Genomic DNA, 11,902 nt, shown 5'->3' on the forward strand with positions numbered 1-11,902 from the left:
GAAATGATTTAGTTTACAAATGCATGATTTTTTTTCTATATTCATGCTTAATTTTATTTTGTCATTTAGAGTATCTTTAGGTGCATAAATAGATCTGGGAGATTTATAAAGTGTCAGAATAGCAGCCACAATGAGACAATATTAGAATAGTCCTTTTTTTCAGTATTTCTTCTGATCTTCTAAGTATGAAAAATAATGTGCTGGCTTTTCATTTCTTAATCCTCTAAGGAACGTAGCAACTTTAAGGAGAATTAATCTCTCCTTACTTTGGGAGTCTAAAACTTAGGCACTATGATGAACAAGATCACTGAGGAGTATCCTGTTATCAGGGAAGAGAAATGGCTACTGCCAAAGAGCTGATAAGCATCTAAGATAGGTAGGACTCAAAGAAGAATTTGCTGAATTTTGAAAGACTCTACCCTGAATCTCGATTTATTCTACAAAGCCAGACTGCCATCTTTAGGGGGGTTATGCTGTTAAGTCACACTACAGCCATGAAAAGGTGGATTTTATAGAAAGGGGTATTTCCTTTGCATCTACTAAAGCAAACCATATGTGTATCTATATCTATATATAATTAAATATATATACATAGGTAATAGGTCTTGCTCCTTAAACAATCATATATTGCAGCGAGGCAGAACCAGAATACATCACCTGTATTCTGAAATGTTTTTTCATTATTTTAATCACTTTTTAATTTAGATCTTGGCTAAGAACAATCAATATGGCTGTAAATCTGAAAGTCAAGTAGAAATGGATATTTCCCTATAGAAGTACAGGTAAGGTACTTACCATATTATCAAAAATTGTTTAATAAGGATTTGTTAAATTTCTAAAGTTTGTTACTTTAATAAGGATTAAATTAGTCATGCTCTGTAGGAATTCTTTCTAATACTCTACTTAGCTTATACTTTTCTGTAGAGAACTTATCATTCAGCTCTATAGTACTTTTTTTTCCATAGAGGAGAACTATATTATTTCAATTCCATTCATCTTTACATTCCATTTGCTGCTTTACTAGGATTAACAAAGCGTTCCAAGTATTTAACTGGAAAGTAATACATTCACAAAAATTCTCATTAAAGTCATTATCTTCAAGTTACAAAAGACTGCACTTTTTAATGACTAAAAACTGCATACTGAAGCAGCACAGACTTAGAGAATGATTCCAATAGTACTTTTGTTGCATTGATTTGGGAAGATCGCTTTCTTTGCTAGCACATTCTTGTGTCTTGGAGGTTTATTACTACAGTAATAAATATTGAATTCTAATTTCAGGATACAATGTGTAGCTATCAATGCCTGACTAACTAACACAGATCTCTCTTATTATTAAAACAATCCCAATATGGAAAAGTTCACTTTTAAATCTAGAAGATGAAATTCTATTAGGGTTTGTAAAAAGTGAATAAGGCTACAAGCACAACTAAGTATCTCCTTTCCAACAAAGGTTTATTGCCTTGCAATATTTATGTGTCTCAATTTCATGAAAATTTGGGAGGATTCTTAATTGATACTGTATTTTTTTAAAAATTCAGAAGGGAACTCTATGCAATTACTATCAGTCCTGGAATACATTCTATAAAGAGCAGACTAGGTGCATTATCTGTTTAAGCAGAGATAAACACTAGAGCTCATTAAGATGAATTCCTGGTGTAGTACTCCTGGTGCACTATCTCTGAGCCATTACTTCAGAATAGTTTCTCCACCTCTAGCATCTGTCAACAGAAATCCAAATAAACAGAACTCCCTACAAAATATTCTGAAGTTAGGAGTTTCAGAATCAGAGCATGTTCCCAAGATGGGTGCTCCCAGAGAAATACTGCTGCCCCATTGTTTTAAATGAAGTGGTTCATGAAGTACCTTTGTAGATTACTTCTGAGTAATGTGTGAGTAGAAGAGATCTCAAAGGTGATATCTATAGTGTTATGTCACACACATTCAGATCTTAATTTTGAGCTATTCTCAGTTCTGAAGCAAAGCTCTTACCTAATTGTGCAGTCAGGCCTACGATGTTGCAGTTTCTAATATGTTTCAAGTTATCTTTGTATTGAGAAAATACAAATATGGCTGATTGCTTTGGGAGATACACACACACACATTGCAGATTAAATGACCTGTTAGAACAACATGAATATTCTTCATGCGTGAATAACACTAGTATTCACTAGTGAACTTAGAAATGAAGAAATGCAGTTCTTAATTGTTATTATTCTCCATGCACTTTAATTCTCCATGAATTTGTGATGTTTTATGAATGTACACCATTGTTTGCTTCTATATGCATATACTTTCTTTTCCTTACCTCCCTGACAGGTTGCCAGAGGTTTGTTTCTCAAAAATTAAGTTTTCATAGAATGGGTTGGGTTGTAGGGGCCCTTAAAGATCATCTAGTTCCAAACCCCCTGCCATGGGCAGGGACACCTTCCAGTAGACCAGGTTGCTCAAAGCCCCATCCAGCCTGGCCTTGAACACTTCCAGGGATGGGGCAGCCACAACTTCTCTGGGCAACCTGTTCCAGCGCCTCACCACCCTCAGAATGAAGCATTTCTTCTTTATATCTAACCTACGTCTACTTTCTTTCAGTTTAAAGCCACTACTCCTCGTCCCGTCACTACATGCCCTTATAAAAAGTCCCTCTCCGGCTTTCTCGTAGGTCACCTTTAGGTACTGGAAGGCTGCTGCAAGGTGCCCCTGGAGCCTTCTCTTCTCCAGGCTGAACAACCCCGACTCTCTCAGCCTGTCTTCATAGGAGAGGTGCTCCAGCCCTCTGATCATCTTTGTGGCCCTCCTCCAGACTTGCTCCAACAGGTCCATGTCCTTCTTCTGCTGGGGCCCCCAGAGCTGAACACAGTACACCAGTGGGGGTCTCACAAGAGCGGAGTAGAGGGGGAGAATCACCTCCCTCGACTTGCTGGCTATGCTTCTTTGGATGCAGCCCAGGATACAGTTGGCTTTCTGGGCTGCAAGCATACATTGCTGGGTCATGTTGTACTTCTCATCAACCAACCCCCCCAAGTCCTTCTCCGCAGGGCTGCTCTCAATCCACTCATTGCCCAGCCTGTATCTGTGCTTGGGATTGCCCCGACTCATGTGCAGGACCTTGCACTTGGCCTTGTTGAACTTGATGAGCTTCATAGGGGCCCACCTCTCTAGCCTGTCAAGGTCCCTCTGGATGGCATCCCTTTCCTCCAGCGTGTCGACCGCACCACACAGCTTGGTGTCGTTGGCAACCTTGCTGAGGGTGCACTCGATCACACTGTCCATGTTGCCGACAAAGATGTTAAACAGCAGCGGTCCCAATACTGACCCCTGAAGAACATCAAAAAGTTTTTTAAAGTGCTGGGATGGCAGGTGTGTGAAATGTGGCAAGAATTTGCAATCAGAATTTGAAGTGTTTTTCCATTGTAGAGACAATAATTTTTATGGTCTCTGAAAATAATTTATGCATGCACATATATGGGTAATTAGGAATCTTTTGGACAGTAAACACGTCTTGCAATACTCAATACAATGCCCTGTACTATGAAATTTTACAAATTCCGTTGTAAATTTAGATGCGTTATAACTTGGCATTCTGCAAATCCCTACTGGTATTTTGCTGTTGTTCTGTGTCTTTTCTGTTAGTGTGAAAGAATCCAAAAATGAAAAGAGCGGACTACAGAAGAATTATGCATTTGACTGCATATAGGAATAAAATAACTTGTGAAAGCAAATTTTTACATGTATTTATACGTTTACAGATAAAATAGTTCTGATTTTTCTTCATTCATGTATTTAATTTAATAATTTAAAAAGATGCAGATGGAGTAGAAAGAATTACATAATTTCCATTTTGCCAGCAGGTTCCTTGTGCGAGTGTTTTCCTGAAAAACACAGAGTCATTCCAGCGAATTAGTCATTCTTCTCCCCCTCCTCAAGTTTCTGTGGTCACCTTCACCAATGGAAATCACAAGCTCATTATTACTACTTGAACTGGTAGGTATTATAAAAATACTAGATACAATGACAAAATGAAAAAGAGATAACAGCATGTTGTCTTAAATGCATTAAAATTATTATTTGCTTAACATTTCAGAATTATATCAATTATTAAAGGAAGGCAAATACAAGACCACTTTAGCTTTTTTTTTTAAAGTCCTATTTCTGAATATTTTGTTATTCATTCTGTAGTAGTAGTGAATTCACATTCTTGTGTAAAAAGACTTGGATGTAACTGCACAATTTAGATTTGATAAGACCAATGAACCTGCCTATAGTATGCTTCAGATATTTTAAAAGACTGAACTTTGTTCTAAAATAAATGATAATATCTACAAACCACGTCAGCATTGGGAACAGGGTATATAAATTCTTAGGTAAGGAAAAGATTTTAACAAACACTCAATACCTATATTACTTTCAGGAAAAGCCAGCTTAGTTTTAAAAAAATGCTGCGTTCAAACATTACGTATTTGGCTAAATCTAAATATCTCTTAGTTAAAAACAATAAAGTATTTTCTAGCTACATTCCTGCTGCCTTATGTTTCAATGTAAAGCTAATGTGCAGATGTAACCCTGTGTGTTCATTTCCTTTACTGTTTCTGGAAGATGTCCTAACAGATTTAGATTTATGTATATCAGATATTCCAGAATTGGCTTCTTGATACATTTCTTTGGAAGAGAGATTTGCCTCTAAATTGTGCTAAGGTGTTGACTCAATGGTGATGTATACCAGCTACCATACCATTCTTGTTTTTTTCTCTAGGCTTAATAAATCAGGGTAACAGAACAAGTGACAAGTTCCCTGTTAAGGTCTCATTTCATGGCTCTAAAATTGAACAAGACATTTAAGATCATTCAGGTCAAATTTTGTGTCTAAATCAGTCTTCCTTCCTGAAAGATGATACTTGTTTTGGGAGACCTAATCTAACCTAATATAACCTGATGACAAAAAATAAAATTGACATTTCCTTTAGGCAGGATGATGAGTCTAAAATGCTGTATCAGTGGTCTTTTATGATATATGAACATTATTCTACCCTAAACATTAAATCAGTCAGACCCAATATAAGATAAATGTATCAAACAATATTCTCTTCCATTTTAACTTAGATTTATTAGGTCCTTATGGCCATTTGGGTTTTTGCACAAACTAGGAAAAATATTCTTAGACCTCAGAAGAGAAATGCCATCTGTGTCTGGTGTGTCTGCTTGCCATATGTGATTGATTTATCTTATGAAATACCTGCAGCAAAGTTGTTGGTGCTAGTTTGAAAGACAATTTATTCTTTAAGCAGTGTGTTGCTCCGGTAGGCAGCCAGTCGGCTAAACTGGCACATTTCTTCTTTGCTTCTGCATTCTCACAGGTTATTATTTATGTTACAGGCCTACACGAGTTCCTTTGATCAGAGCTAAAAAGCCTGTGGAATGATGATCCATTAGCATCCTGCTTTCTTCATGCCACAGTCAAGGTACAGTAGTTTCATAACATGGGTTATCTGCTGATTATCACAACATAAATTATCATAAAACAGATTATCTGCTGGTTATCACAATATAGAGGTCTGCTGTGATGAAATATTAGACCCTTTGGAGGAATCTCATTGCACTGCAAGAAGCTATTGACCTCACAGAAGACTTAAATTGAAATTTACACCTTATAGGCCATCTTACTAGATTGCTTGCATTCTGAGTCTTTTACAGCTACTCTTAGTCCCAGTTGCTTAATAGTGGAACTCTCTCTTGTATCAAGAGACATCTAATTTCAGTGTGCTGTTTTATGAAGGCCATATCCTGTACCTGAATTTACATGTACGTCAGTGTCTGGTCTGTTACTTAAGTTTTAATATTCTGGATTTGAGAACCAGAAGAAACCAGGATAAGCAATTAAATAAATGAACTTAATAAATAACTAACTGAAAATTACTAATTTATTAAATTATTGAACTTATGAGCTTAATTAATTGAAAATATCTAGCATGCCAATAGCAATACTTCTGTGCTATTAGCCTGAGAGTAGTTCAATTTAAAACATAATAACCCCTACTTGACTAATAACAATTAATTACTCTACTACAATTAATATGGTGAATTAATATGCTACCAAGAAAACTGTTTATGTTTTCAAGGAAGCCAAGCATCTGCACCAAACAATTTCTGTCTTGCAGCAGAATGTTATTCAGTGTCTGAGAATACAGAGGAAAAAAAGCCTTTGCTCTTTCTCCTTCAAGACAGATGGGAGTGTGTTTACATTCACCAAATATCCATATATGTGTGACACTCTCTCTCATGAACGTTCAGTTGCTGGAAGTGTAAAACTTTTTTATTCCTTTCAGTAAACATCCTGCACACATCTCCTCTGTGTATGCACTAAATAAAGGAGGAAGGAAGTCCTGGAAAACTGTCTGTGTATTCAGTTGTGAGCTCCCAGGGGGAAACCAAGGCAAAGGACACAATTCTCATACAAATGGGCAAAGGTATCTACGTTCCACAGTGCCGAGCAACCATCAAATCCAGAAGAAATTCCTAGTCATTATCCTTGCCCTACTTCAGGCATCTGGGAATCACTGAAGTCTTGCAAATACCTGAAAATATTAGCCTTCTGGTTACTGATCACATCTTGCTAAAGTATAGATTTCATCTACCCGTCCTAATTTTCTTGTCCCTTTTACCCCATATTGTGAGACAGGATATTAAAATAAGTTCTTCATATTTCTTTGACAGAGTGTAACAACATTTTCCAGGCAAAATGTGCCACAATTTTCTCCACAGTGTATTATTGTTATTTCTCTAGAGCCACAAAAATTGGCATACCACAAATGTCAGTGGTACTTAAAAGCCTGTCTTAGTGTGGAAAGGGACTATAAAAATAGTATGGATACTTTCTGTAAGAAAAAATTTAAAACTCTTCTAAAATAGTTTTTCAATAAAATAAATGATACAAAAAAGTCATTAGAGTGTAGGATAGAAGTATCTTCCTACAAGCCATGAAGAAGCCCTTTTTCCTTACGTTTTTATCACCTGTGATTAATATACCCACCTCCCATTTTTGTCAGTAAACCTGATACTGCATCACTGTGCATTATCCCTTTGTTACTCCTTGTTTATATTATGCCGCATGCCATTACAAAAAACTAAAAGTGGCGTTTGGGATATATACAGCAGGATTTTTAATATTTACTCTGGCAGATCTTAGTTCAAATACAGGTTTTGGTGACAATATCAGGAGTCAAACACTATCTATTTGTTCTAAGGCATACAGGCCTACATCAGAAAAACAGGTGAGAATTTAAGGAGTGCTAACAGAGGTGTAGAGCAGAACCCATCATAGCACCTATTTTGTACTATACCTAAATACACAGTATTTACTTTTCAGTAATTATAAAAGGCAAAAACATGGAAACAAGATTCCCAACATCCACAGTTAATGTGAAAAGATACAGAGCAGAAAATGATTATTTTTAATCTAATGAAGTCACTATGTCAAATTCTGCCTATTGTGCCATGACTTTAGCATAGTTGCTTAAGTTTATCCATGTAGAATCTAGACTCCTGTATTTGTACCACTTGAAAATACAGAACTACAACGCAGTGGTGTAAGGTGTACAAAGGAGGCAGATACATTGAGGAATTTACCATAAACAGAAATAAAAGTTGTCTATAGCAGTGAAAGCTCCAGTTACTAAGAATAGAAAACCTTTTTTCAGTAGAACAGTTTGGGCATTGACCAATTATTTTTCATTTTTCAGCTGCACATCAAAACTTTCCAGCACATTTCTATCTTGTTTAAATAAACTAATAAACTCCTGATACAACTCTGGATACTGCTTATCAACTTGTCACGCATGGCAGTGTTTGTTAACTTGCAACAAGAAAATGTTTATCTTTTTGCTACACTCAAAGCAAGCAGCAGAACTGAAAGTTCCTGTAAGAAGAAGCTGGCAAGTGGCCTGCAGTCTAAAGAGACTTTGGTTTGCTCTGTTTTATTTTTCGTTCCCATGCCTTTTCTCAGCACATTTTCTATATTTCTAATGCTAAAGATTGGTAATAATTATCTACAGCCTGAAGTACAAAAAATGTTCTAAAATAAGGTACAGCACCTTAAAATTACTAGTTGTTCTTTCCAATCTTTTAACACCCGAGTATTAAACACATAGATCAGGAACTGGGAGATGTAGAATAACAGAACAGAAGCAAAGTCCCCATCTCCTAAATATGTTTAAAACTCCATGTATTACTGCTGTATTCTGGTGCGTTAGCATAAAATACTGCAGTGTTTTTAAGCGTTCTGTAGGTAGAACAGGAAAATACATTTTTCTATTCTCTGTGATACAAATAAAAGGTGAGAATATGTCCTTGGAATATATAATATGTATAATGATAATACCACCCAATATTATGCTTCATTAGAAAGTCTAACTTTTTTAGTGCCATAAGATAAACTTGCTATTACAGGTATTGTGATATACTCTGCGGAATTTGGTGTTCAGGTATACTGCTCTGCTCGTATTAATTCCTAGCGAAGTCAGTGAAAACTGTGCAGCTAAACAGTTTGTCTGTTGTGCAGGGTCAGGGTTGTAGGCTGTTCTTCAATCCCGTTAGTAACAATGACAAAGGAAATTTTCTTAGGGAGTTAGGTGAGATGAAACGCATAATGCAGCTATCTTCTAATTCTTGCTATCTTGCAGGTGATGTCTGAGAAAAAGTCAACAAACCCAAACAGATAAAATGGCAATAAAGGTCGAGTGTGATCTGCTCGCTGACCAGTCCCAACTAGCGTGTGCAGCACAAAGGACAGAGCCGCAGCATCGCCCCGCAGGCAGAGGACTGGGGTCCCCCAGCCTCCCACCGTGCCCGCAGGGTCCTGCCAGAAGGCACCTTCCCCCAGCTCCAGCGCTGCGCTCCCATCTCCTGTACGTGCACCCATGTGTCGTACGACCCCCTGGCAAAGGCGCGCTTTTATTATACAACCTGCCGCGCTAGATGCATGTCTCTATTGCAGGACATGATGCGTGGAGTGTCCCGCTTTATGAGAAAATCAAAGAGGCTTGCATTAACTAATTGGTATAATTTTTCCTCTCACACACGCCATACCGGGATGTTAGCAAGGAGCGTGTTATCAGGAAATTGCAGCTGTGGCTCAGTCTTTACTTTCTGGCAGGAGCATCTTGAAAAGGAGTTACCTCTGGCTTTGGGGGTTTTTTTTGACTTCTCGGAACTTTCTGTTTATTAACTGGATAATCTGCAAAGGAGGAGACAGGAATAGAGCTGGTACAGAAAGATACTATGTTTAAGGCTAGAGCTGACTTACCCTGGCCTACTATTCCAGATAAAAACGCATTCTGAAATCAGCTGGTGGCTGTAACTGCTCCCTCTGATAGGCGAAGTGCACGCGGTACCTCACCTTGCTTAGGTTCCAGTGAAGGCATTTTACACCTTTCTGTGACTGGCTAGAGGGCAAATCAGGGCCCAGACCTTGAATCTGGAACCGCTTGAATTTGCAACATTCGTCTCCTAATGCTCAGACTGGAACAAAACCACCACAATTTTCATTTCAGATATGTTCTAAGAACATATAAATTATCAAGATACTGTATCTAGATTATTTGAATATGAGTCCAGATTATATCACAGAGTCTATGTTTGATTCATACTGCAATCTGAAGATCTTCTGGACACACTATTTTCTCCTTACTGCCAACTCCAGTCATGGGATGATTTTGTTATGGATTAGTTCTGAACTCCAGAAATGACTAGCACAGATTCCCTGGCTTTATATATGAATATCTTGGTGATTCCTCTGATACAAAATTAACCTGCTGCAATCTAGTTAGATATTTGTGCTGTTCTCACCACTGAGGTCTCCAAAAGCCTCAGAGAGCAGTCATGGCAAGGCTGTAGATTTCTCTTTTAAAGGAATATACAAAATATAGTTTGTCATTGGAAATATAAAGAAAACTTTTAAGTGGCTTTTTGTTAAAAAAAAAACAACCAAACAACCAACCTAGGAGTCAACAAAAAATCATATTGGTTAAGAATTCCAGTTACTCAGTGATTATTTATTGGGTAATAGCACCTGTCAAGTCTAACTACTGGATAAGTTAATCATCTCCAAATATTTCAGCTTCTATTTTAATTGCTTAATTATAGAATAGGTCATACTATCTTGATGAAAGCATGATTATGAAATGTGTGATTTCTTTTAATGATCTTTATTAACTTACAATGAGTCCTTGTATTTCCACACTGTATACACACTGGCAAATCTTCTTCCAGCTATAATTAACATTATGTCAGCACTGTACCTCATAACTTATATTTGCACTTGTTTATAATACAACCATAAAGATCCGCTTCAGTCAGAATCTTGGCACTGGTGGCTTAAATTTGGGAATAAAAATGTTTATACACATTTAAAATTTAAGGAAAATGAAAACAAAACCATTTACATGTATTTAATCAGCCATCAATGGCAACAAATTAACAAAGTCTGAAACAGTTTAGTATAATTGAGAAATGTAGTAGTGACCATTTATTAATGGAGTTTATTTTTGTATGGATTTCTGCTTCCATAACTAACCATTTAAGGAAAAGATACATTGCAGGTTCATCATGAATACTGGTCACATTTCTGGTCCCCTCTTGAGAAAACTAGTTAGGTCTTTATTCTATAGACTTACAGCATCTGAATAGTGATTTATCTCTTGCAGTTGATTTGCTACTCTGTTTGCTATGGCTCTTGCCTTCCCTTCCCCACATCTTTCTCTAACACACGCGAAACTGGGTGGCTTATCTGAGCCCTTCTGAACAGCTTCATTGGGACACAGGTAGAGTTCTGCTTCCTGCATTCAAACTCTGATACTGTTATTTATGTAGTCATATGTCCTACAGGTAATGGTAGAGGGAGCTGCAATGATATCCCCTCAGTACTGACTGAAGCAGAATTGATTGTGTCAATTCAGTGAGAAACTGGATCTAACATATCAGAAGTCAAATAACATAGTAAATATATTATTAAAATGGATGACCCAAGTTCTGTATTCTGAATAACATTTTAAATAGTCAGTGTACGTACAGTTGAGGTAATGTTCAAAACTTGAGATAATAATGGGCTTATTCAATACATAAATGAGATTGGTTTATCTTATTCAGCCTATTTAATAACTGCATGTCTTTTCTGCTATTTTTGTTTATCTATTATGAGACTGTTGGTAATCAAAAAAACTTTACATATAATAAAAACCTAAAATGCTGTTAATGCTCTTCCATTTTGTAAAAGAACAAAAGTATTCTCATATTACTCATTTCTTGGCACATAACAAACATTTAATATCTTTTCCACTGTGGAAATTATATTTGAAAAATATTACCTAGTTGCTACTGTTCTAACTTTTAGAACACCACCATGAATTTGTTGTTCATGTTAATGACTCTTGGTCCTATAATTAAAAGAAATCAAAAGCCCTAAGAAGAAGCTAAAAAACATCTTCGCTTTGCTCATATTTAGAAAACAACCAGACAGCAAAATTATCTTTTACAAAATATTTAATATTGAAACCTACTCACAGCCTATTTGCAGGCAAAGTGCTGCTAGCTTCAGTGGACAGATTTACAGATGAGTTTTGCAGTCCTTCCACTGGGGCTGTATCACATCCAGAGGTTTTTGTGACATACTACTTCAAGCCAAAATAATTTAAATACTTAAACAATTTGAAGCAAGTATATGAATTCAAAGGTTTAAGTACACATCTCAAGCCATGTGCTTGGCTCTCATTTTTTAATGCTTATTATTCAGTGATAAAAATGTGTAAAAAAAAAATTACAATTGTGTGTCAGGTGATTCCTATTAGATATAAAAGGGACTGGAATATAGTGTTACTGATTTTGATTGCCTTCCTTGAATTTAATCTCAGGATTG

General features: G+C 36.6%; 1 long non-coding RNA gene across 1 annotated transcript in view; it reads right to left on the reverse strand.

Moving 5' to 3' along the window:
• The window catches only part of LOC104838625, a 24,658-nt gene extending 14,055 nt beyond the window's left edge, over nucleotides 1–10,603 (reverse strand). Inside the window, exons 1-2 of the long non-coding RNA XR_775086.1 lie at nucleotides 9,558–10,603; nucleotides 915–918 (exon numbers count right to left, since the gene is read on the reverse strand). This is a non-coding gene — a long non-coding RNA (uncharacterized LOC104838625). The remainder of the gene's footprint in view (nucleotides 1–914; nucleotides 919–9,557) is intronic.
• Between the last annotated feature and the right edge of the window lie 1,299 nt (nucleotides 10,604–11,902).

Source organism: Haliaeetus leucocephalus, unplaced genomic scaffold (genome assembly GCF_000737465.1).
Source record: "Haliaeetus leucocephalus isolate CR32 unplaced genomic scaffold, Haliaeetus_leucocephalus-4.0 Scaffold636, whole genome shotgun sequence".
In the NCBI taxonomy this organism is placed as follows: Eukaryota; Metazoa; Chordata; class Aves; order Accipitriformes; family Accipitridae; genus Haliaeetus; species Haliaeetus leucocephalus.